Source organism: Desmodus rotundus, chromosome 3 (genome assembly GCF_022682495.2).
Source record: "Desmodus rotundus isolate HL8 chromosome 3, HLdesRot8A.1, whole genome shotgun sequence".
NCBI lineage: Eukaryota > Metazoa > Chordata > Mammalia > Chiroptera > Phyllostomidae > Desmodus > Desmodus rotundus.
Genome location: NC_071389.1, coordinates 71,990,649 through 72,017,786, shown reverse-complemented (window position 1 = coordinate 72,017,786; position 27,138 = coordinate 71,990,649). Strand labels below are relative to the sequence as shown.

The following is a 27,138-nucleotide window of genomic DNA, read 5'->3' as shown; positions in this document are numbered from 1 at the left end:
AATGTTCACTCTTCTTTTCTGCTCTGTGTGTGTGACTACTGGCTGTCCAAGGCCACGTTTAAGAATGGACCATGCAGGGGAGATGGATTGGCTGTCATGGGGGGATTCAGAAGACCACTGATGGAAGGAAGGAGAGCTCAGAGACAGAAAGAAAGGCATTTTTCCTTTAGACCTCATGAAGTCTGATTCCTGAGTGCTGTGCTTGTATTATTTTCCAGTAGAGAAGGGAAGGGCCCGTCTTCAATTCCTCTTTTAAACTTCAGTTGCTAGAGAACCCCAAGTGTGTCTCCCAGTGTGGGAGGCTATAAAAACATTTTTGTTTTCTGCACCGTTTATTTTTTCTTGTGTTATGAACAGTGATAATAAAATATTTTCTAGAAAGGCGAACCTTTAAATAGGTGACCTGTAGGCTGGTGAAGAGAGCATTACAGAATTCTTGCTGTGAACTAATTGTAAAGTTTGTGTTTCTCTAGCAGCTGGGGTTGGGAATCACAACCCCCACTGTGCCTAGTCCCTTCCTGGTGTTCTCCCACCTCTGTGCTGTTGGTCTTACTCCTTTCCGCTCACTAAGTGATGGCATGTGAAGAGGGAAAATTGATGCTGTGTGTTACAGATGTCTGTACTGAACTTGTGTGGCTGTTTTAAACCTGTAGGGGAAGAAACATATGTATCCTGACAGTGTCCAGAGAAGGGACCGCTCCAAGGCAGAGCCCTCTTAGCAAGACTTGTCATTCGAGCAAGTGCTTCATACCAGAGCATAGCTCATCCACCAAGCAGTATAGCCACCCTAGAGACTGTAGTGATGTCAGAATGTACTCTTCAACTTTGTCACAGTTTTATGAACAGATTGCCTTAGATTTTTCTTAAGTGACTTGATGTTAGAAAAGTTAATGCAGAGCTGTGAAGGGATCAGGTTGCCATTTTGGGGTAAAAAGGAAAAAGGAAAGGGGAAAAGTAGAAAAAAATTAAACATCATCCCTTTTTAATGACCTACTCAACGGCCATAATGGACGTGTCATTCCCTAACTGGATGTTAGCTCTATGACCTGCCAACTCCCCACTCCCCTTCCCAGGATCTTATAATTTTGATATCAAAAGGGTAAATGCTATTTGGACAGGTTGTAGGATCTAGGCCTGCTTCTGGTGGAATCTATGCTCAACCCAACCTCCCAGTTCTGATTGAATGTCATTTTCCCCCAAAAGCTCACATTTTTAATTTTTTGGTAGGCTTTGAAATGTTGGTCTGCAACCAACGTTGAAGTGACTTTTTCAGAATAATAACTGTGAGAAACACCAGATCCTGGGGGATGGATAAAGCCTGGACCCAGAGTCAATAGACCAGGAATTTTTCCTCGCTCAAATGTCTCTGTGCCCTCTGAGTAAACAGAGCAACACTTTCCCACAATGGGAACACTTTTGGTGGATAGAGTTTTAAAAAGACTGCCTGCCCTTACTTTGGTAGGCAATTTTAATTCTTAGTCTTGGAATTTTATGAAAGAATGGGAGAAAAGAAAGCGAGAGAACAGAGTAAGTAGGAAGAAGGAGGTATCTGTGTTAACAGGGAACATGTTGGCAGGCACTCAGGACATGGGGAGGGGGAAGGGCAGGATTCCAAGCTCTCTCCTTCTCCAGCAGATATGGCTTTACCTGACAGACAGCGCAGATTATGAAAAAATAAATTTTGAGATACCTCTGACACAGGAAGCCAAGTTTCAACATTTGTTTTACTTCAAAATGGACCAAAATTCTGTTTGTTCTATAGGCTTTCCATGGACTTATTCTATTGCCTCAGTCCTTCTACTGCTTTTGGTCACCCATTCCACACTAAGATGCAAGCTTTTCTCCCCAAATGAAACTTTTTCTTCAGTCCCCACTCCTACTGCGGTTTATCTGTCCAACTGATGGCACTCTTTGGGTCTGGTTACTAGGTCCCACCATTAAGCAGAGTTATGCTAAGGAGTTAGTAGATAGGCATTTTCTCAAGGGGTTTGGTGCTTGGGACACAGCCCTGGTGGGGCTCTGGGGATTCTGACAAGCAGCCGAGGAAGAGATTGGGTTGGGTAGTAGGGCCCGTGGTGCTCCTGAAATCTTACAGGTGCATGCTTAGCTAAATCTGTGGCTCTGGCCGTGCTTAAGTACACTCAGTGTAGTAAGAATGTTTTTAAAAATGCAGAGTCTTCTATTATCTACCATAGAGGTTTTCATTTTAGAGTAGAGCTGGAAAAGTCCAACACTGGTCTCACCCTAAAGATTTTTTTCATGAATTGATATATGTATGACTTGTTGCCATTTCTTGGGGTGAGAAAAAATAGATAGAAAAAGAAAAAAGAAAAAAACCCTGAGATGAGCTTCTCTCTACCCAAAAAGCCTGCACTGCCCCACGGAGGAACGAGACTGGCTGCGTGTTTGTGTTCTCAGGTTCGTTGTTTATTTAGCTGGCGGTCACTTGGAGCTGCATACCTAAAGCCCTTTTACCTAAAGTGCCTGGCTTTTGGGTAACATTTGTGACCATTCATTGAAACATGCTGGGAATAAATCTAGCTTTTAGAAAAAGAAAGGATCAATAAAAGGGTCGTTAAACTTATTAGAAAATGATTATTTGCTTTTGGCATTTTCTGTAGAAAAATCAAGACAAGTTGTAGTTTTCTTCATCAAGTACTTGTCGTCCCCTGCCAGTTGGTCAAGTCCCCTTTAGGGGGCATTTCGGCATCGAGTTTGTGTAAGTCAACAAATGGACAACAGCAAATGGTCAGCCATCTTACTGGTGTCAAGCTTAGCAAATTGGCAAATACACGAATGCACCAAATGCATAAACAAGTTTATATGAGGCAAGCATTCCGAATGAGGACAGCAGCTGCGGGTGACCCTTAAGAATAGAAATGCCTCTCCTGATCTCCTAATCTGTTCCTGCCCCGGGTTGGGAAATGTCAGCTCTGAGATTTATAGACTTAGGGCTCTGGGATAACAAGTTGCCTCGGTCAGCCCCAAGAGCTTCTTGTTATCCAACCAAAGATATAGAGACATTTATAATTCCCTGGATAATTCTTTAAAAATATATATTTTTAATCCTCACCGAGGATGTTTTTTTCATTGCTTTTAGAGAGAAAAGAAGGGAGGGAGAGAAACATCGATGTGAGAGAAATATCGATGGTTGCCTCTCATTTGCACCAGCCTGGGGATCATGCGTACCTGCACCAGCGAACGGACCCACAGCTCTTGGGGTGCGGGACAGTGCTCCAAGCACCTGAGCCTCACCTGCCAGGCTCCTTCCCCGTATAATTCTTGAGTGATTCCTAATATCAGTGGTAGGCTCAGAAAAGCCTTTTTTTTTTTTTTTTTTGACATTGGTACAAAGTACTCATCAGTAAACCACGAAAATTTTCAGAAGAGATTCCCTTCAGCTAGTAAACTCTTCATATTGGTAACTGGAGTATAAAACTCTTAGATTTGCACTTGTTTTTCAGTCAGGGGTTAATTGAACCTAAGCAATAACTTCAGGCTAATGGGAAAAATTCAGTTTCTCCTCTGCTCCGCCATAACAATTTTTTTGTATCTGTACGGTTTTTCTCTAATCCATCTCCTCTAAAATTCCTCTTTAAAATGTTGATGTTACAAAGATGGTTTTAATGTTTTGGAGGGTTGTAAGTGTGTGATTGAGATTGAATATCTGTGGTGCATTATTCAGTACCGAACTTGGTATGGGAAACATTTGCTGGCCATCAATAAAAGCAGCTGTAGGCATTCTTTGCAATGACCAATATATGAAAACAACCTAAGTGTCCATTAACAGACGAATGGGTAAAAAACAATGGTATGCACATATGTGTACATATACACACACACAGTGGAATACTACTCAGCCATAAAAAAGACGAAACCTTGCCATTTGCAGCAGCGTGGATGGATCTGGAAGGTGTTACACTAAAATTAGGTTAGAGAATGACAAATGCTGTATGATTTCACTCATATTTAGGGGAAAAAGAAATGCACAAACAAAAGCAAACTCAAAGATGCCGACCACAGCTCAGTGGGTACCACAGGGGAACAGAGTGGAGGCGGTGCAAAATGGGTAAATGGGGGAAAGGTGGGTGGTGGACGCACCCAAGGCCATTAGTGGTGAACATCTTGTAGTGTATGCATGTCAAGTTAAAATGCTGTGCACCTGAACCTTATGTAATGTTATAAACCAGGGTCACCTCCATAGAAAGGAGCTTTCTATGTCACTACAAACAACCAAGTGGGAGGTGGAAGATACTACTTGATCTGGTTGGCCCCGTAACTGCTTTTGGTCAAAAGAAATGGGTAAACCACTTGATTCAGGAATCTTCTTTTCTTTGGTTCCATAGTGTCAGGAGAATATTTCCATGGATATTTTATTTATATGGAGAAACAAAACCTAAATCTCAAACCAGCACTTATAAAACCCACAGACTCCTGGGCTGTTGTTTTGGTTGCAGGCTCTGAGCTGCTTTCTGGTTTGCTCTGTGTCGTAGATGAATGTGTCCGATGGGGGTGCATTTTAAGGGCAAATGGATTTAAAGATGTAATTTAGTGATATTTTGCTCAGTGCAGTCCTCCCTATACATGTCTTTGTATATTTTACTATTTTAACAATATTTAGTTATCTGTGAGCCTACTTGAGACAGACCTAATAATTTAGTGATTATTTCAAACATACATAATAGCTCAATATGTGTCTGATTATGATATTAGCCATTTTTGGTTAACTTTAGTACTATTTTTAACTGTGTGTATGAATCAGTATATATTTAACAAGTGAGCTGACTAAGTGCCATTAAATGAGTTGTCCTTATTTTGGCTTATGCCCTGCCCAAACTTTTAAATTTTCATATTGAACTCCAGCATGTAAGTACTACTTTTAAATCTCAGCCTTTTAATTTTGGATACCAAATATGGCAGATTTATTCAGGTGGCCAAGTAGACTTTTTCTGACCTTGAATGTGGTTTACTGGCATTGCATTAAAAAAAGAGAGAGTCAGTATTTGCCATTTTAGGACAGCATAAGCCCATGAGCTTTTCCAGAGATCATTTGAAAGTCTGGCTTGCAGCTGCCGAACATCTACATTTTTAGCTAAAAGGCATCTTCCTTGCATTCGGATCTCAGTGACCCTGGAATGCTGTGTGGGGATGGTTTGCTGTGGGTTAATCTTTGGACACTTCATAGCTGACAGGCACCAGCATCTGTGGTTCGCATTGCATTGTTCTTCAGGTCTACAAATAACATTCTCCTAAATCTGGTGATAGTTAGGGGAATGTTTACTAAGATTGGTTTTCTTTTCCATTTGCACAGTTTTAAAGCTGGAGGTAAAACATAACACAAGTGTGGTAAAAAAAAATCTGTCTTTCAAAAAGTAATTCATGGCACTTGTAAGGTTGAAGTAATACCAGGAACTCATGTTTTGTGTGGGAATGTTCATCGCGATGTTTTCCTTTTGCTTAGTAACATTGTATTCGTGTGTTTTAACATGGGTGCCAGGTGTTAGTTCACCTGGGCTTACTGAGGAAGGTGTATTTTTATCTGCATGTGCATGTAGGCCAAGGCATTATTAGTGTTTTCCACAGCACAACCAAAATGTCAAAGGAGATACTTTTGTTTTAATATAATTTTAAGGGAGTCTGGACCAGAGAGTCATTTGAAAGTTGAACAGACCACAGTTCACTTATATGCAGTCGAAGAGCTTTGGGCCCTCAATATTGGATATATGATCTTATTCAAAATGCCTTTGAAATCAATAAGAAATAAAACAACCTTAAAAGTGTGGTAGCATTGAGTTCATTCTTTTAAAAAATTTTATTTTCAATTATCTTATTTTTTAAAAAATGCACCACATTGTTATTTATTTTTAAAAAATGCTTTTATTCTGTGTATATATTCACCACTGTCCAAAATACATCATTGTTTTTGGGTTTCTTTCTTTCTTTTTTTTTTTTTTTTGCGAAAGAATCTCTATTCTCAGTCATTTCAGAGCCTCGTCCTTGAGGCCGCCATTTTGCTGAAAAGCAGCCCAAGCAGCAGCAGTGTGTCAGCCTGGTCTGGTTCTTGCTGAAGGAGTATCACAATGCATTTCTTTGCCCAGCGTGAGCTTTAGTTCTAAATTTTTAAATGAAATAAAATTAAGGTCAGAGAATTAAATATACAAAGTGTATCTTGCAGACAGAGCACTCCTTAACATCTGCTCATCAATTTCAAATCTAGGAGCTGGGAAACCATTGTAGTGTTACACTGATGTGGAGCTGATAACAGATTTGATGAAACTCTGGCACTTGTGAAGGGCAGCTGATAATAATGGAGCAAACTCAACAAAAAGTTCAGTAAAATCCGTAGGAGGTGTTTTCTCTCATTTGGCCTTGTTCTGTTGGCTGTTGGCTTTTGCTTAGCAGGATGGAGGCATGGCACTTATCTCCCCAGCAAGAGCGAATTTAATATGCTTAAAGTACCGAGTATGCACTGCTGTTACCGACTACTCTCCCTGACAAAACAGATACATGGAAGCAATGTAGTTGTGTATTGCTAGCAAAATTCATCCAAACTTAATACAATTCACGTAAACCTGAAAACAATTTGCATTGTTTTGTTTTTTAAAAAGGTTTTATTTATTTTTTTTAGAGAGAGGGGAGGGAAGGAGAGATTGAGAGAAACCTCAATGTGTGGTTGCCTCTCGAGTGCCGCCTACTTGGGACCTGGCCCACAACCCAGGCATGTGCCCTGACTGGGAATCGAACTGGCGACCCTTTAGTTCACAGACTGGCACTCAATCCACTGAGCCACACCAACCAGGCCTGCATTTCTTTCTTTCTTTTTTTTTTTTTTTTTGTAATCAAAAGAAGACCTTTTGACTATTGAAAGGCCTCTTTTTTCTTTAAGATGCAGTAAATCAGTGGACCCATAATCTGAGAAAATGGGGTAACCTCAAATATTTTCCTTTAGGGTTGATGGTATATTTTGATTCTTAACCACTTCTATGTAAAGTTAAATGAGATCTTTTATATAATTAGGCAACATCTTAAAACATATGATTGGTCATATTTCTGCCCTGCCAAGTTAAGAGAAGAAAGTCAGTCTAACAATGGGGCAAATTCCACTAATTAAAGTCATGCCCAAGTGGGTTAACATGATATAGATGTTGGTTTTAATTTTTAATAGAGTTTAAAAGGGTAATGAGTCCTGAAATGTTCTGTTTGGAAAGCTATGCTCTATAAAAGTTGCCTTTAACACAGCCGATAAGCCCTGGTTGGTGTGGCTCAGTTGGTTGGAGTGTCTTCCCATGGACCAAAAAGCCACAGGTTCGATTCCTAGTCAGAGCATGTATGAGAAGGCAGTGTCTTCAGCATAGATGTTCCTTTCTCTCTCTCTGTCTTTCTGTCTTCCCCCCAGCCCCTCTTCTGTCTCTTCTTCCCTCCCTTCTTCCTTCTCTTCCCTTCTCTCTAAAAGCAATGAAAAAATGTCCTCAGGTGAGGATTAAAAAAATTAACATGGCTGATGACTCTTGATTAGATTATAGGCTTGCTATCGTGGTGTCTATTTGAGAATGAACAACACTGCGGTGCCTATGTATTACTATTTTTAATGTATTAAGATACCTTTCTTTGGTAATCTGAATACCTGTCTTTCTGCTCTGTTTCAGGTGTGAATCATGATGACAGTGAAGGACAGTGATGTACTGCTTGGGGGGGCATCTGTGTGTATGATTAAGGGATGTAAGTGCAGGACTCCAAGATTTACTTCCTTCCTGTTCCAGCGGGGATGGCCAAGGAGAGTGAGTAATGGGATAATTTATAATGCCGAAGGCCCTTCGTCAAGAGACCTGTAGTCAAAACAGGAAGATAAAACTCAGATTTCAACGGGGAGAATACAACTTTTGATACTCTCTGAGCACTTCTTTGCAAGCAGTAGTCTTCAGAATTTTTGTTTTACTTTTTCAAGGAGGTTTCCATTTAAAAGGTTAGTGCATCATTATTGGTTAAATTATGTAGGTACTTGTTAACTTTTATATATATTTCCTCCATCCTTTTATTTCTCGACATTGTTATGTTGTTAGGACATCGAAGAAACTTCATGGTCTAATTAGAGAACTCAGGTTCTTTTGGTAAGGCTGACGTATTACTGAGGGTGAGGAGTGTAATGATGAATTCAGCAACTATTTTTTTGATGGAGGGAGCTTATCAAAAACTATGATTTTATATGAACTTCATTCCAGTTTTGAGGTGGCAAAATGGGTAGTTGGGTGGATATGGATAAAGAGTTTCTCTGCCAACTCTGTAGGGTGGGTGCGTGTTTAGGGCAAAAGGGTTTGACTGGCTGTGGAGAGAGCTTTATCCAGATATATATACAAACATATTGCAGGCAAACAGGAGGAGCTGAACAGGGCATTGGGTAATGTTCAAGTGGTTTGTTTCATCACCAGTGGCTCTAGATATAGGCCTCTGTGCCTTTATTTGCATGTTTTTTGAAAATGCCAGATATAGCATTTAGAACAAAAATTGTTCTAAAATTCAGATGTATCGTCACTTTAGAATTGCTTACTGTTCAGAGGTTTCAGGCACTAATTAACATGATGGGATCTTCTGACGTCTTATTGTTGGTGACATTAGGTTTAGGAGAAGTGAAAGCCACAAGGGATATTTTAAAAATACTGATTTTTATCTTTCACTGAGGAATGTCTTAGTGGTTGGCAGTAGACTTCTTATATTAGAGATCATTAAGATAAAATGGGAATAGTGCCAAGAGCTTCCTTTTCTCCCATCTGCTCTAGGTGACTAAAACGTTCCCATAAATAACGGGTGCCCTTTTGAACTGACCTTCAGGTTCATGTGATGTAAATATTGATGGCCTTGACATTTCTTGGTATGTGCAGAGTTCAGGGGACACGATATCTCCAGATAACTCAAAGCAGGTGGGTAGATGCCATGGTCTCTCACCTATCACGGTAATTCAGAGGGGCCCGTGCCATAATCTTATTTCTGGGCTTTGGGCTGGGAGAATGTCAAAAGCAAAATCATCTTCTAGTTCTTGTCCCCCTATAGGCATTTATAGCCAAACCTCTCTGGATTGGGCCCATGTTAATCTGGCCTAGTAAGATGTCTTATAGGAGAAATAAAATGTAAGTGACTTGTTTTTTTCCCCTTTAAAATTGAGGACTTCAGAACTACCACCAGGGTGTTGCGTAGATAGCTAACTGTTCGGGCTCTACAGCCAGAGTTGCTAGGCTCAAATCCTGGTTGTCCAACTTCGTAGCAGCGTTACATGAGGCAAATAATTTAACCTATCTCAGCCTTTGTTTTCTCATGTATAAAATGGGGAATAATAATTTATTAGAATTAAGTAAGAGCTACCCAGTTGTGGTGAGCACTTTAGTAAAGATTTCTTAAATGTTAGTCATTAATAAACTTTCAGGTATTCTGTGCCTGTAGAGACTAATCTACAAAACTGGTAAGACCTACAGCTTAAGAAAACCTTTTATCCATTTGGAAGCCCACATTCATGAAGTGTATATATATATTCAGTTACATGAAAAGCATATATTGGGAAAAGGAGTGACTATAGCACTGATTTTGCAAAAATGGTTAAACAAGTTTTATTTCGCTACGGATTTTAAAGTAATTTTTCTGTTTTTATGGGCATGAGAATATTAGAATACTTGCTCCATTGTATTGTCAAGCATTATTAGTAGCCTTAATTTATACATCTATTGTGCTGCAGTTGTAGTTGTAGAACTACCCCCCGCAGTGATTATTAGAGCGCTTGAGAGGGTGGAATTACTGCATTCTGTTTTGAGTATTTTTTTTCTGCTAAGAAGCAAGGGCACCGTGAGATGCTACTTACCCATCTGTCTGTCAGAGCATTTGTATGTGTATTACCTGAGCACTTAGGCACCACTGAGAAAGGGGGTTTAACATGGGGAAGAAAGTGAAAATATTGCAACTAAAATAACATGATGGATGTTACAGAAGCCTCTTCTCAAAGACTACCTAAACGGTTCCGAAAAGCATATCTGACAGGCGTTTGCAGCGCGCTCACTGCTGTCTTTAGGAAACCAAGCCCAGCCCACAAGGCTGAAACCGTAGGGCAAATCTGGCCATTTTCCAGGGAAGTCAAGCAGTGCAAGCTTCTAGTTCTCAAATTCAAGGGGGGGAAAATCCAATTTACAAAGCAACTGCTCCCATTGATTGTGAACTGTTAACATTTGAGTAGATCCTGAAACAGTAACTGATTAAAGTCTTCAATGCTGTGTGATTATAATTGTGGCCTTCCCTGTTCTGACCTTCTGAATTTGTGTGTTTACTTGTGGGGCATTCACTAAATGAGGAGGAGAGAGCAGAGTGGGTTTTTTCTACAGAGAACCACTAGAAAGATGTTGAATTCGATTGAAATATTATTTATTGATTACCTGTGTGTTCTAGCACCCAATGCACAGCCCTGTCCCTTAAAAACACGCCTTTTGCCTAATTCTCCTTTTCCAAATTCCACCAGATACAAAAGCTACTCTACACTGGTAGAGAGGGAAGATGGGAGGTGCGCTTCACACCACTGGGCTCCTGGGCAGCTTCTCTCCTTTGTGTTTGTGAGCACTCACCCTCTTTCATTCCACTTGGGGGATAAGATGGTATCCCCCGCTCCCATATTTGGTTGTCTTTAATTTTTTCCCTAGGTGGTCCCCACCCCCAAGGACATGTATTTCTACAGGATTCTCTTACCCACATGAGAAGAGTGGGGTCTGGCCTCCCATAATTCTCTGTTTCTCTGCACACTTGGAAGCCTGTGGTCTAATGGCTTTAGGAGAGTTATGGGGTAACAGGGCTGCAGAGATGGACTTCATTTTATAGTTGCAGAGACCGAGGCCCAGAGAGGTCAAGAAATTTCAAGAGCCTTAGCCAGCAAATGTCAGCACAGGGCCTAAAATCAGTGCACACTTTTGGCTCTTCCACTAAGGCACACTGGCGCGGGGTAGGGAGGTTGATGATAGGGTCCTGGGTCGTATTGTGGTTGATGGATTGAAAAGGACTGACTGAGGAGTGGAAGAAAAAGGGCTTGGAGTTAGAACAAGAAACAGGGCTTGTCTGAGATTGTGTTAAAGGGGTACCCTTTGGTCAAGAAGGGTGAATCTTCTTTCTCCAGTAGAAGAGACAAAAAAGAGATTAAGAGCGTGATGAAGCTCAGATATTTTTTAGTAGTAGTTTACCTTCTATTGAAACCATGGAACAATTACCGTTGATTCTTCATCAGGTAATTTAGGGTAATGAAGTCTGGAGAATTTCTGGTTCTACCTCCTTGCCTCCTTTGGTCCCTGTTACCTTTTGTTTTGCTAAAAGAAAAAGCAAGGGAAACGCTTTCCAGATCTGATAACTGCAGAGATCTCTAGTGAAACCTCTGGCTCTGTCCCAGGATGAGGTCACACTGTCTGATACTAGTTGGGTTCATGTCAGCGTGTCAACCAGAAAGCAAGGTGTGTTGCATGATTCCTTTTTGGCCATTTATCAGGAGTGGCTCTTCGGTCAGCTGTGTACTTTGTATAATCGTAATCATTCAGAAGTATTGTGTGTGTCTTTTATTTCGCAATGGATAGTTTTAAATTCAGGTGGGAAGCATTATTTTTAGTTGTAACTGGTACTATGGCTCTGGCCTTATCTTTGCTCACTTATACTCTTACATTCAGGCTTGTCTGGGCAAGTCTGCAAGTCCCGTGTCCTGGTTTCCTGGAGTCACTTTTCATCATTGTTTAAAGGACCTCTGGGAAAGACCTGGTTCACTGGGAAGACCTAGAAGTGTTGGGCAAGCAGCCATTGCTGGTGCCTCATATGGTCAAAATGATAAGCCTGTGTTAAATATATGTATATCTGGGGATAATGTTCATGATAATAACTAATGATTTTTGACTGCTTACTGTGTGCCGTGCACCATTGTAAGTGCTTTACGTGTCGTCACCACAAGCCTTTGGAGTTTGTGCTGTTGTTAACTTATTTCACAGGCAAGGAAATCAGGAACTGAAGTGAACAGACAGGAGTCTTGTACATTCTCAAGGAGCTTATGGTGGAGTTGGAAAATTAATGCTTTAATGATTCATTCAACAAGCTGAATGTCTACTTCATATAAGCTGAGTTATAAAAATTTATGGACCTCCTGTGCTTTTCCAAATGTGCTTGCAATCGAATGGAAGAATGTTTATGTAAACCAAACTTCAAAATGTGCTACTAGAGGGGAGGAGGATTCCAAGGAGAGCATGCTGACAATCACTTGGATTACCTTCCAGGTGAACTCCTTCTGGAGTCATTTGGAAACCTAGGGCCCTTTGACGGTGTTAAAAGTGAAAGCGGAAACTCAGGAAAAGTCAGTCACCAAAATCTGTGTGCCACATCGAGTATGTGAACTGACACCAGTGACTCTGTTAGGAATTGTGTTGGCAGCAATAACATTAAGTAACTGTGATAGGTGACATCGTTGGTGTCTCAGCAGCTAAATTAGTACCTTGGGCATTAGTACCCGTGACCTTGGTTCTCGTTGGCAGACATCACTGGATGGGACTGAGCAGGAGAGGAGGAGAGTGGCAGATACCGTGTGATAGTGAAGACAGTGTTCGTGAGCTTGTCAGTCAGTCAGCTCCTGGGACATCCGTGACATTTACTTACGCCGGTGAGGGAGGACAATGGATAGGACGGAAGAGTGTTGGCAGTCGTAGAGAAAGAAAATCCCCAGTAACAAATCTTCACTGCAGGTTTGGGTGTGCTTTGGGGACATGAATTCCGTAAAGTGCCGTTGAGCAGGAGTTTGTGCTGGCTGCATCACTATGACTCAGTTCTCTGCTTTGAAAATGGTGATAGTAATAGAATTTACCTTATTGGGTTGGTATAGTGTTTAAATAAGTTAATACAAGCAAAGTGCAAACAGTGATGCCTGTAAACCATTGTCTAAGTGATGGAGTAACAGCAATTAATCCTTGAGATGCAGCATCATCAGGCATAAACCACTCTGCTGGAATCTAGAAGTACCTCCCCCACCCCCCCCACCCCACCCCCCGCCAAAAGGAGATGTACAACCGGATGAAGGAGATAAGCTACACACAATTGTAAAGGTAATTAACTCTGTGCTCTGTGTATCAAATTTTTGTCTATTCATACCTATCCAGCCTAAGATTTCCTTTTGTTAACTGTTTTCATGCATCCTCGTTCTTTGCCATACCAGACAACCCAGGTGACCCAGGTTAGCTTCTCTTATGTCTTAGCATATCTGTGTAAGCCATTCCTATCAGCCTAAAGTTCCTGTCTTTTATCTGCCTGGAGAAATGGACATGCTCTCTGCAAAGTCTTTCTTTTCTGCTCCAGCCCCTCAGCAGGTTTCACTGCATTGCTCTTGTGCCTTGTACACGCCTATTTGAAAGTGGCTTTACCTGTGCATTCCTCCATTAGATGGTGAACTCCCTAGGAGAAATTTATGTAAATGTTCATATTTCAGATTCTGTGTAGTTCGACTCATTGAATTAAAGAATGATGATTTTTCTGATTTCACTGTAAAGCTCTTTGAGACTGTATGTATCTGCTAATTTTTCTGCGCCTTAGTTTCCTCTTCTATAAAATGGGTAACTTATAAGCACCAAGAACATTGATTGGTTAGCACACAATAAGCGCTAAGTGATGTCCATTGTTATGAACATAATTGTCAGATATGTTTTCAACACAGACTTTGTGTTTTGATTATAATTTCATTCTTCCTGATTTATATGTCTTAATCTTCCTTATTTATGAAAGGACTCTTCCTCCACTACTCTCAGACTTAGTTCCCTGGGGCCATTTACCTCCCACTAAAAAGCAAATGAAGCTAATCTCCTTGGCTTGAAATCAATTCCATCTAGACAGAGAGGGTATGCTAATTACCTTTGCTAAGTGCTTTTTGGCCAAAGGTGTAAAAGCCCGATAACTATTTGGAGAAAAAAATTGAAATTTCTGTCTTACAATTTGTGATCGTAGAATTTGCATTTTGAAAGGCAGTATTATCTCAACTTTAATGATAAACTATTTGCAGTGGACCCAGCATAAATTTTTGATGGCCCTTGTGGTTGAAAGAATTGCAGCAGATCATAGATTTCTGCAACATCGTATTTAATTTCATTACATGCAGTGTGATTTCTATAAAAATAATGCAAAAAATCCCCCCTATATTGGTAGCATGATTTTGTGGATGTTTTAGGGAAGTTACTTCTAAGTGTTAAGACAATTTTAAAGAAGGGTACTTAGGCTGTCAGCGTGCCTCAGTTTCTTCATCAATGAGTCTAACTGGGCCACCTGCAAACCCCCCTGGAGTGTTTGGATGAATGGCTCTGGACTTGTAAAGTGCTTTGAATTTCTTGGATGAAAGGATCTCTGTAAGCACAAGTCTTATGAAGGTATTATACGTGGGCTTTGTAAACGGCCGCATAGCCTGTTTTGCAAGAACACTAATGCACTTCTGGGTTTAGAATTGTAAAAGATGTACATTCAGAAGCCTCGGGCTGCATCTTGTGAGGTTACTGAGGCATGTGTCACTGCTTGCTTACCTCTAGCATAGATTCTCTCTACACTGCAGGTAGCTACACGCCTGCATATGCGGAGCGGCCATTTGGACTTACAATTGCCTGCATTTGGCTCCTATGGTATTAAAAGGGGGAAAAAAAAAAGCCCAGGATGTTAGGAGAGAGGATGGGTTGTGTGTTCCTGGACCCACCCGTGGTCTCACTTCCTGGGAGCCTCTGGGTTGCTGAGGTAATCATGACAGGAGAGAACACACAAAAGTACTTTGAAGCTGAAGAGTCGGAGGGGAGGGTTTGTTCTGGGGGCTGGCACTGAGACTGTGAAGAACAGGATTTGAGTTCTGGCTCTTCCAGTTGCTGTCTTTCTGTCTGTACGTAAGTTGGAAACTGACCCTCAGTGTCTCTTACATTGATTTTTATTTATTGCAGCTCCCAGGGCTAGAATGTGAATGCAGGTCCACATACTGTGCATATAAACATTTTACAAGTTATAAATCAAACTGAAAAAATGGTTCAAATGTGTTCAGGAATTCTACTCTGACAAAAACCACGCCTTCATAACAACCTTGGAGGCCAGGTTTGAGTTTGGAGTTTCCAAGTTGTTCACAGAGCTCCATGCCGGACCAGGTAGCATGAGCAGAAGCATGGGCCTGATGTGCATGCTTGTGACATGAGTCCATGTGTCTGTGCTGGGGCCAGACCTCATCCTGTGGGCCTCTGGGTAACTTATTAAAAATGGGGCCACCTCGCCCCTATATGCCAAGGTTGCGGGTTTAATCCCTGGCCAGGGCACATACAAGAATCAACCAATGAGTGTGTAAATAAGTGGAACAGCAAATTGATGTTTCTCTCTCTTTCTCAAATCAATAAGTAAATATTTTTTGAAAAGTTTACAAAGATGGGGCCACCACTGTGCGAATATCTGGGGAAAACCTGCACAAGCCCTGCCAGTGAGCGTGGGCTGTTTGAACAGGGAACTGCAGGGTGTTAGGAGCTGGCTCGTGAACCAGAAGGGGATTTTGGGGTCCCAGTGCGCAGGTCCTTGTGGCCAGGGACTGCTGGGCTTCCCAGTGCACGCCCGTTGCCTGGGACTAAGGACGGCACTGCACACAGGGCTGGAATCAGCATTCATTGCAAAATACATGTGATTGGGCATTTCTCAATTGTTCAGATCGCATATGTGAAAAGACATTTTTTTCTAGCAGCGAAGTTTCAGTCTTCAGCTCAGTCCTAATCATTTCCATGTTCATCAGTAATGAGGGTGAGAGTGTTCTCTGCAGATGGATGATGCATTGTATTACTTTAATCTCTAAACCTAGCACAGTACTGTCTTTTCACTTAGCATTTAGTTTTCTCATTTGGTAACACCAATTAAGTAAATATTGGCTACCTCTTTTTTCCTAAGCATTTTCCTAGGTAGGTTGGTAATAGTAGTAAGCAGACAGACATCTTCATAGAACTGATGCTCTGACAGGAGGAAACAGACAGTAAAAAGGATAAATATGTAAAGTGTGTAGTTGACTGAAAGATGGCTTGTTCTCAGTTCATTAATGCACATTTATGAATTGACATATATGTGCCCACACCAAGAACTAGACACTCTGCCTCCACAAGAGATACAGAATGGAAAAGAAGTGTGGTCCTAAAGCAAGAGTATGGTGTTAATTTGTGTGAAATACTCATGCCCTTTGGAACTGATGTTCTGGAATTCTTTTTCATTTCAATTCCTATTTACTCATTCTATACCATACTCAAGGGGATTTCTTAGGCTCTATGAGAGGTTAAACACGAGGGGACATTAATCTCTGGTGTTTGTAAGCTACTGGAGGTAGTGCATAAAGACTGGAGAGCGGTTCTTGGTGTACAATGAGCACTCAAATGTCAACAACTGTTACTTACCTGCCTATGTCCCTGTCCTCTGTGCTTTCTGCTCCTTCTCCTTTAGTGGGGTAGGGAGAAATCCTGCCCGGACCAAGTCACAGTGGGTGTGTACTGAAAGAATTCTTTTCATCGCCCTGGAATGCTGTCCTTGGGATTCAGTCGACTTGTCTCCATGGGGACTCATCCATCAAGAGGGCAGTAGTGTAATTATCTCAGCTGCTGTGAAGCCACTGAAAAGCACTTGCTGAATCTGGGTGTGAATGTATTGTGAAATTTAACAGAGCTAAAGTCACCTCCTTCTTTCCCTTTCTTTCCTTCAACTTGAATTGCATTTTAAAAGTCTTCCTGTTAGGATAAATATATGTTATTTGATCTGCCTGTGAAAGGCCTGTCCTTCCTGAGTTGGGACGTGGAAATACCTTCCAGGAGCAAAGAGGATGCTATAGATTTTTATACCTCTTTGTGGGGACAGTCATGCTCTAGTTCTGGGTTTTAATAATTAAAAATAAAATAAAACAGCCAGAAAGAAAAGTATAACAAAGCGTGGCAAGCCATAATTTTGACCATCAGGAACTTCTCACACAGCTGATAAAAGAGGTGGTCGGGCAACTGTCATTGTGTGTTTGTCATATGACCCACCCACTCTGATATGTGCCTGTAAATATGATTCTTCTGTTGTAGTTACTGTGATGTTTATACAGAGGGAAGTTAATTTCTGCGTATGAGCTATAAGGAGTGGTGAACATTCTCTGTTAAAGAAGAATTTCAGAAGGTGGTTTGAGTAGACTAAGTGGAAAGAAAATCACTAAATCTAATTTTGTGATTTTTCTTATAAAAAAGTGAATGAGATTTTTAAAAATGTAAAGCAGCACATTGGGGGAAGGTCCATATTTTATCCTTTAAGAGAGACTCCATTTACACATAACTTTTTTTTTTTTTTTTTTTTTTTTTTTTTTGACGCTGTTGTGCTGCTTGCAGTTCTGTTTCTTAAATAGCTGTGTGATCCTGGGCAAGTTTCTCAGCAGATCTGGGTCCTTTCTGCAAAAGGAATGTGCTGGTTTTTGATACCTGGGGTTTCTTTTAGATTTAATGTTCAGTGATTAAATAAAATAAAAACTACATAGTGTTTCATAACCCTGGCCATGTTTTCTAATCATTCAAGAGCCTTTCAAAAAAAATTCTAATTCACATGGCATAGGCCCTGTCTACCAATATATTGATATACTGATGTCTTAAGTGGGGTCTTGAGGTATGTATTTTTTTATGAGAAAATATTTTTATTTTTTATTATATTTTTGCATTACCATTTATACCCTCATACTCTTGAAATTTGTATTTTTTAATAAAAGTTTCCTACAGACTATTCTGACGTCCCCAGGAATTGAGAATGCCCAGTTTGCTCTCAGTGATTCTAAGCTGGGGAGGGCAGTATGAGTCCTTGACAATTTAGGAAAGCTGTGGAGTTTTTCTAGAGAAGATTTTATAGGGTGTGCATATATTTTTTAAAGCTCTAATTTTAGGGTGCCTATGTACCTCCTATATTTAATAAACCTCAAATTAAGAGTCCAGATCCAGGCGTTGCTTCTAGGATTATGTTTTTATGAACTTCTACTAAGCAATTATATAATGCCAGCTCTAATGGGCTTATAATGACCACTGAAGTGTCTAGTAGGAAATTCCAGTGAGAGCCAGAGACACAGGGATTTATGTTGTAACTAGGGAATAGCGGAAATAGGGGAATTATTATTTTTTTCTTTTTTTTCTTTTTTTTTGCTTTGGCCTTATTTGCTGAGATCTGACCTTTCTGATAGGTTTCATGACTTCTTTGGAATGCAAAGTTGGGGCCACTAATATTTGCCACCAGGTGATATTTACTTAGTGATGTGGGAACCCAGGGCATTAGCTGGCTGCATGTGTGATTATTAACAGGACCTAGGAAAATGCTACCACAAATAATGGTACCTTTGTTATCACAGTGATTTTTTTTTTTTTTGCCAGTGGCACTGAAGGAAAAGTGATATTGTTATCAAAGCAGGCAGGGAATTTACAAATGATAACGAGTTAGAGAGGCTGCATTCTTTCTAGTATCTCACTCTTGTATTCACAAATATCTTTCTCCCATGGAAAGATAAAAACAGCTGACCAGGACCACAAACTACCTCTGTCTTCCAAGTCTATGAACAGCCTTGACCTCCTCCTGTTCTTATTTTAAAATGATCCTTACTATACCGTGTATGTGCTGATAGTTTTTGGAAGGCAGAGAAGAAAGAGTAAATTCATCAGCGAAATTTCCCAGGAAATAAAGACTGTGGCCTTCAAGTGGGCAGAAATATATCCTTTTGTGGTTGTGGCATTGGTGATGGTGGAGGTGGTATCCCCCACCCCCGCCGACATACAGCATCTTAGAGCTCTGTGCACAGAAGTAGAGGCGAATTGGATTGGTTAAGAGTAAGCATTAAAACAAACAAGCAAAAAACCCCAAACCCAGCTTTTCAATGTTCTCTAATCCGATTTCTACTCTTTCCTGTTGATTTTACTTTCATGATTCAGGCAGTGGTGCAGCTCTTGCTGGCCTCAGTCTTCATAACCTGATAGGGTTGGGTTTGGTGTTGACGGAAATGGAATGGTTAAGAAGAATTTAACTTACTCATTTTGACAGTGTTTAAATGATGTTTTACGGCACCGTCTGAACTATAGTAACGCTTTGTAGAGTGGGTATTTCCATGTGTATTCTAGGCTTAGCTTTTGAAATGCCAGAATTGGCAACACAAATTACTATCTTACTATCCAGAGTGGAAAGTGTTATTTCTGTAGGTCATTAGAAGTCTGTAGATTGGTCCAGGGGAGGATGCAATGGGCTGGGTCCTGCTTGTCTCCAGTCCCAAGCTTCCTGTTACACTGTAGTTGACCTGAAGCTAGCAACTGATGTGACATCATCTTGGGTGTTGCTGGCACATACTCATTTTTTTTTAGTAGATCTGCACTAAATTATTTTCCCTTTTCAGAACACAAAAGAGAGAATTTTGACTTGCTTTGCATACTTCATAGATATGTCTGGTTGTTTCTGATGAGTGAAGTATTGTTCTCCTGTTTATTTCCTTCCAAGGAAGTCTGTTGAAACAATATACATTTCAATCAACTTTGTTACAGAGCAGACTAAAAAAACCTTTAGGGCAAGTCCGGAATGCCCCCCAAAGCAGCTCCTCAGCCCCTGAAAGACAAGCCTAACCAGATACCAGCAGTTCATGTTTCTGTCTCTTTAGAGATTTCTCTGGTGATAATGAGAGACCTCACAGAATATTAAAACATTTTATTTAGAACTGAATATTAAATAAATATTAAATATTTAGCTAATATTTATTTAGAATATTAAAACATTTTGTTTAGGAGAAGTGAGCAAAATTCTCCAGGTATTGTTTTCCTGCCCTGAGTGCGCCTGTCTCGCCGGGACAGCAGTGCAGCTCAGGATCACTGTGCTTAGTGACAACCACAAGCCCAGGCCAGCCTGGGATGTCAGGGGCTCCCAGACCCTGTGTTCTTTTCCATCTCCTGGCCCCTCAGAATCTTTTACAATGTTTTGCTATCAAGGATTTCTGCTAAGAAGACTATTAATAATGTGTATTTCAGATGCTTTAATAGCATTTTTTTTCCCTGGATTCTGGCAGTGGGATTGAATACTTTTCTGGAGCCTTGGCCAGATGCCTCTTGTGCCATGTATAGGCGTTTAAATAGCTAAAAGTTGGCAGACTCTTCCCCATACTCTCCTTCTTCACCCCTGCCAGCAGTTTTGTACACTTAAGAGGTAAGCTAGTTGGACTTAGATGCCCCCCAAAAATCACAAGCAAGGAACCGTGCATTTTGCTTGGATTTTGTAATTCCAGATCCCTTTCTGGTTCTGACTCTTCAGCTGCTTTCTCACAGATATTGAGAGCGATGTGATTTCTCGTTACAGTATTTATTTCTGAAACAGTAGACAGTACTGTATTCTTACACCACCTGTTCCCAGAGGAGTTAATAGCCTATTTGTAGCATACAGATAGATCCACAAGAAAAATAAAAGAAAGGAAAAGAGCAGAGCAGGGTAAAGACTGTGGTTGCAGAATAGAGGAGAGGAGTGCTCAGTATGAGTGAGGTTTTAGGGTTTTAATTAGAACTTTAAGAACATACAATACAATATCCAGATGATGTCTTACAGAATTGTAGCCCTAAAAACCTCTATAATTATATTAACCACTGTCACCCCAATAAATTCAATTTAAAAGAAGGAACTTTAGTACAGGAGTATCTGCTGACCTTGGCGTCTATTGCATCAGCTGTTGGCATCCTACCCAGGCTGGAGTGGGCAGGCGGCAGGCCTGTTCCTAATTCCCCCTCCAGAAGTGGAGTTCATTGTTGATGGAAGAACATTGCATAATTATTGGCTTTTTTGATGGTCATTTTGGAACAGTGGTTTACAAATTTTATGTATACTAAAACTTTAAATCTGTTTTCAATCAGTACTCTTTTGCCAAGGAAACATTTATATAATACGATAACAATGTTAAGAATATACTTTCCATATTTGATCTCATCTATCCCCAGAGACTTCAACAACTCATATAAATCCCTGACTTCTAACCCCTTGTCTCCGACCTCTCGGCTCTTCTAAAACCCACACTTCGGCTTCACAGCACTGCTTCACGTCCCCGACTAGGCGTCCAAGGGGTACATCACATCAAACACAAACATGTTCAAAACTAATCTGCTATCTTTTTTCCCAGAACTTTTCCTCTTGTATTTTCTATCTTTAGAATGTGTCCACATTAAAAGCTGAGATTTACCCTTGACTCCTTCTTTGCACTCAACTGGGTCACTAAGTTTTTTCAGTTTTATCTGCTAAATATCCCTGGGCTCTGTCCTCCCCTCTCTGTTCCTATGGCTACTGTGCTGGTTCAATCTCATCATTTCTTGCCAGACAATGGCAATAGAGGCTACCCATCTCCAGAAGTAAATTTCTATAAGAAATTTATTTTTTAAAAAAGATTTTATTTATTTTATTTTTTAGAGAGGCGGAGGGAGAGAGAAACATCAATGTGTGGTTGCCTCTCAAGCGCTTCCTGATGGGAACGTGGCCCGCAAGCTAGGCATGTGCCCTGACTGGGAATGGAACCAGGCACCCTTTGATTCCCAGGCTGGCACTCAACCATTGAGCCACACCAGCCAGGGCTCTATAAGAAATTTGTGATCTCTTCCCTGCCTCAAATCCTCCAGGGCATGCAAGACCCTCCAAAACTGACCTTTCTAAGGGCTTCTCCCACCTTTTCCTTCTTCCTCCTGTGTTTCAAATGTCCTAACTTCTAGTAGTCTTATTAAGAAATAACGTTCTTTCATATTCTGTCTGTGCTTGGATCCATCCTTCTCTTGGTTCCTCCCCTCCTCCTTCCTCCTAGAAACTCCTATGTATTCAAAAATGTAGCCCAAATGTCCTCTCTGTGAAGCCTCTGTCAACATCCCTTTGTCTTTGGCTCCTTTGTTATAGTGAATGTCATGTTAAGTTGTAATTGTTTATTTATATGTCTGTCTCCCCACTGAAATGGCTATTCTCAAGAGCAATGACTATGTAATGTTTGGCACTCATATAGTCAATAAATATTTGTTGAATGAATGTAAGCTGATGGAGGCTATGGGTGTTGAACTTACATTTCTTTTTATGTGGATCATTGTGAAAATACGTATTTTGCCTTGGCTGGTGTGGCTCAGTGGATTGAGTGCTGGCCTGTGAACCAAAGGGTCACCTGTTCGATTCCCAGTCAGGGAACATGCCTGGGTTGTGAGCCAGGTCCCCAGTGGGGGATGAGTGTGAGGCAACCAACTGATATATCTCTCATAGGTTGATGTTTCTCTCCCTCTCTGTCTCCCTCCCTTTCCCTCTCTCTAAAAATAAATAAATAAAATCTTTAAGAAATGAGTATTTTATGCTATTAATAATACACTATTTAGTTTTTGGCACATTTTCCTTTTGCCTTTAAAATAACTACATTGACAACTGTTGGAGATAAGAATATAATTTGAAATTAGAAAATTCGTAAATGCTGGCATGCTACACTTAAAATATGCCAATACCAACTTCTTCTTCATTTAACAGAATGCCCTCTGCCCTTATTAAGTCAAATTTTATTTCCTCTAGATTCAAATTCTCCTAAGTGTCTACAAGTCATTCACATTTCAGGAACTGAGACCCTTTCAATGACAGAGTGTCTGAACTTATTTGCGGGTAAAAGGACACCGGACAAACTGGATTAGATCAAGACATATAGAATCTCAACATTGATTGAATTACGTTTTATAACAAGGAATCCTTAAATGACTTGCTGTTATTAACAAATTGCAAGATGATGAAGGGAAAACTAGGATGAAAGGGATCCTATTGACAATACTAATAATTTTTTAGTGACTTATGAGCAACCGATTAAGGAATGGTCCTTTATTTGGCATGGGCTCGCACTTTTGGAGTATGGCTCAAGTGGTATCTCAGTGCTCTGTACCAGTGTTGGCAGTAGTGCCACGGGCATAGACTAACTTGTGATTCTCTAATGACTGAGTAATTCTACAGACTTCACTTTCTCTCAATTTTTTTCCGTGTCAATATAATCATACACATTCATTTATACAGTAAGGAAAAGCCTCCTCATTTTCATCTCCTCCCAGACCTCACGAGGCCCCACCACAAACAACCCATCCAGCTTGCTGACTACTCACCCTCATCAGGGGGATGGTGGGCAGCCACCGCTGCTCCAGCCTTCACCCAAGGTCACAAAGGAATGGCAAGGCAGGGTGGGGTGGGGGAGTTGCAGGTTTTCTGAGTCCTGGCAACCCCACCATCCTCTTGTGGGGGCTCAGATTGAATTTGGGGAGCTGTTTATTCTCATGCCCATTTCCCCACCTTGGCCACCCTCAGGTCACACCAGCTGTCTTGCTTAGTTCTTTCTAGGTTGGAAGTGCCTTTGATGGGCTTCAGGTTATAGCCAGTCCTTACAGAGGGAGAGAAGTCTGTTTCTTGTAGAAAAATGCCCTGAATTCAATTGTCCCCATGACCGAAAAAAAGAGAAAAGAATAAAAGGCATGCATGTGCACATATATCCACACACACCTCGATCCATGCACACAGACAGGCTCTCCCCAAGTTGGACCCCTCTGCCTCCCACACTGCACTCGGGCCCCTAAGGGTGGCACCTGCCTCACCTCGTAAGGCCGACACTAGTGGTCCTGGCCACAGACAGCTGCTGTTTGGTGAAGAAAAGCAGAGGCTACTGGGCCTGAGAGGGTAGCCTGTACCACCCCAGTAGCAGGGGAGGGGCCTCTAGGCATCGCTCAGCACTCACATCAGTGAGCGTAGGTGGAATGAATGGTATAGCTAACCCCTGGTCCAGGGGAGGTGTGGACTCCTTGCCCCTACTCCATGGCTTGTGCTTGCTCTGGCCCTCTGCAAGGATGTGTACAGAAATAGTTTGTTCTCGGGAGGGGAGCCAGTGGGATTGGGTCAGTTACCTTGCCAGGCCAGGGTGCCTACAAGCAAGAGCCTAAAATTCAAAATATATTGAATTTTAATTTCCAAATATTTGGAGATAATTCTTATTATTGATTTCTAGTTTAATTGCATCATAATCTGAGAATATACATAGTATGATTGCAATCTTTTAAAATTAATTGAGCTTTTTTATGGCCTATGTTATAGTTTCTCTTGTTGGATATTTAATTTACTCTCACAGAATGTGTGTTTTGCTGGTGTTGGAAGGAGTGTTCTCTCTATGTCAACTAGATCCAGTTGCTTGACATGTTATTCATTCTTTGCCATCCTTGATTTTCCAGCTCGACCTATTTCTGACAGGGGGAAGTATTGATGTCTCCAACTATAATTACAAGTTTATCTACTACTTTTATATTTGTCAGCTTTGCTTTGTGTATTTAAGTTCTGTTTTTAGGTGCATATACATGTAGGATTGCTGTCTTCTTGGTGAATCGGTTCTTTTATTATTCTGTGGTATTTCATCTTTACCTTGGGTAATTTTCTTTGTTCTGAAATCTACTTTGTCTAATATTGATATAACTATTCACTCCATTTTTCTCTTTTTAAAAAAGCTTTTTAAGATAATTGCAGATTCACATGCAGTTGTAGGAGTAAACTCTTTACCTAATTTCTCTTGATGGTAACATTTTACAGACTATAATGCATTATCACAACCAGGAAATTGACATTGAAACAAATCGCTGATCTTACTCAGATTTCTTCAGTTTTATATGTTATCTGTGTGTATATTTAGTTAAATACAATTTTATGATATGTATAGGTTCATGTACTTACCACCAGAAGGAAGATACAAACCAGCGTCCTTCATGTTGCCTGTGTATAACCACGCTTCTTCCCCTTCCCCAGTCCCAGCCCCTAGGAACCACTAACCTCTTTTCCATTTCTAAAATCCCCACTTCAAGAATGTTATATAAATGCAGTCATATAACCTATAACATTTTGGAATTGGCTCCCCCCGCCCCCCCCAGCATAATTCCCTGGAGATTCATTCAGCTTGTTGTTTATATCAACCGGTTTGGTTTCATTGCTGAGTAGTATTCCAATGTTTAACTCTGTACGAAACTCTGCATTGCTTAGCATTTTCCATGGTGGCTCTATCGTTTTATGTTCCTACCAGCAACATACAGATGATCCATTTTCTCCATATTCTTTCCAGAATTTGATGTTGTCCCTATATATATATATTTTTAAAGATTTTATTTATTTTTAGAGAGAGGGGAAGGGAAGAAGGAGGGAGAGAGAAACATCATGTTTCTAGAGACACATCTATTGGTTGCCTCTTGCGCACCCACTACTGAGGACCTGGCCTGCAACCCAGGCATGTGCCCTGACTGGGGAATTGAACCGGCAACCTTTTGGTTTATGGTGCAATGCCCCACCCACTGAGCCACACCAGTCAGGACTGATGTTGTCACTATGTTTTACTTTAACCATTGTGATAAGTATGTGCTGATATTTCATTGTGGTTTTAATTTGGATATCCCCCCACCCCCACCCCATGGCTAATGATAGTGCAGATCTTTGCATGCACTATTTGCTGTTTGTGTATCCTCTTTAGTGAAATGTCTCTTCATGTGTTTTAACTATTATTTAATTGGTTGTGGTTGCTTTTCTAGCTTTCTGGTTTTCATTACATTTTTTATCCTTTTACTTTTAACCAACCCTTTTAAATGTATTTGAAGGGAATCTCTCATAGATAGCATATAGTTAAGCCATTTTTAAGATCCAATCTGACAATCTCTGATTTTTAATAGTGTTTAGACCCTGCACATTTAGTATAATATTGATATATTTGCATTTAAATTTATCATTCCATTATTTCTTTTTTGTTTGTTCTCTATTTTTTTCCTTTTTTTATTTTATTTTTTTACTTTACTGTTATGTGTTGGGTTATTTGAACATTTCTAGTGTTCATGTTATTTAATTAATGGTAATTTTGTCCATATATTTTTTGTGCAACTTTTTTTAGTGGTTGCTCCATGGATTACAAAAGTATGTGTTTAATTTTTTAACATATACTTATCACTTCACTGGAATGTAGAACCCTTACTCTGTGGGTCCCTCTACACTTCCTCCTCCATGCCCTTGTCTTATGCGTAACATCTGCATGCACTGAGAATCCCATCAGGTACATTTGGCTTTCAACCATCAAGTGTATTTTAAACTGCTCAAGAGGAGAATGGTCCATTATATTTATTCAGATATTTACCATTTCTGTTGTGTTTCCTTTGCTCTTGTTACTCGCTTTGTTCTAGTATCATTTTCATTATGAAGGAAATTACCTTTAGTAATTCTTTAGACCAGGTCTGCTGTGAGTTTTTGAAGTTTCCCTTCATGGGAGAGTATCCTGATTTCACTTTTATTACTGACAGATGTTTTTACTGGATACGAAAACCTGAGATTATAGTTGTTTTACTTAAAAACGTTTGTGTTACTTCCTTCTTTCTAGCTTTGATGTGCTATGTGAGATATCTACAATTATTCTAATTGTTATTTCCCTATCATTTTATTCTGGCAACTTTGAAGTTTTTTTTTCCTTTTTTGTATTTAAAAAAAATTGTGATAAAACACACATAACATAAAGTTACCATTTTAAGTGTAGGTTTGGCGGCATTAGTTACAGCCACAATGTTGTGCGGCCACTGCCTTATTCCAGAACTTTCTCAACACCCCAAATTTCATGTCTTTCGTCTTTAACAGTTTGTCTTAGCATGAATTTCGGGGTTAACTCTGTTTGAGATTTGCTCACATTCTTGAATCTGTAGGTTTGTGTCTTTTACCAGAATTGGGAAATTTTCCATTTTGTTCCTTCAACTATACTTTCAGTATACATTTTTTCCCCCTAATATTCTTCAGGGACACCGATGACATGAATGTTTGACCTTCTATTACTGAGTCACATGTCTCTGAAGCCCCATTCACTTATTTGTCAGACTTTTTTTTCTCCCTGTTGTTCAGATTAGATAATTTCTATTGATTTATCTTCCATTCCACTGGTTTTTTTCTTCTGCCATCTCCATTTTGCTTTTGAGTTCATCCAGGTAATTCTTAATTTTGATTATTGTCATTTCCAGTTCTAGGATTTCCATTTGTTTCTTTCTTTGCTGGGAATTTTATTTTAACATTTGTTTCAAGGATGTTCATGATTAGCCATTTAAACTTTTATATATG

The 27,138-nt window shown here is 40.3% G+C and overlaps 1 long non-coding RNA gene across 2 annotated transcripts in view; it reads left to right on the top strand.

Annotated features, from left to right (window-relative positions):
- The window catches only part of LOC128780469 (uncharacterized), a 346,265-nt gene that overhangs the window by 183,612 nt on the left and 135,515 nt on the right, over window positions 1-27,138 (top strand). For both annotated transcript variants that reach the window (XR_011650987.1, XR_011650986.1), the window contains one exon: window positions 7,647-7,963. This is a non-coding gene — a long non-coding RNA (uncharacterized lncRNA). The remainder of the gene's footprint in view (window positions 1-7,646; window positions 7,964-27,138) is intronic.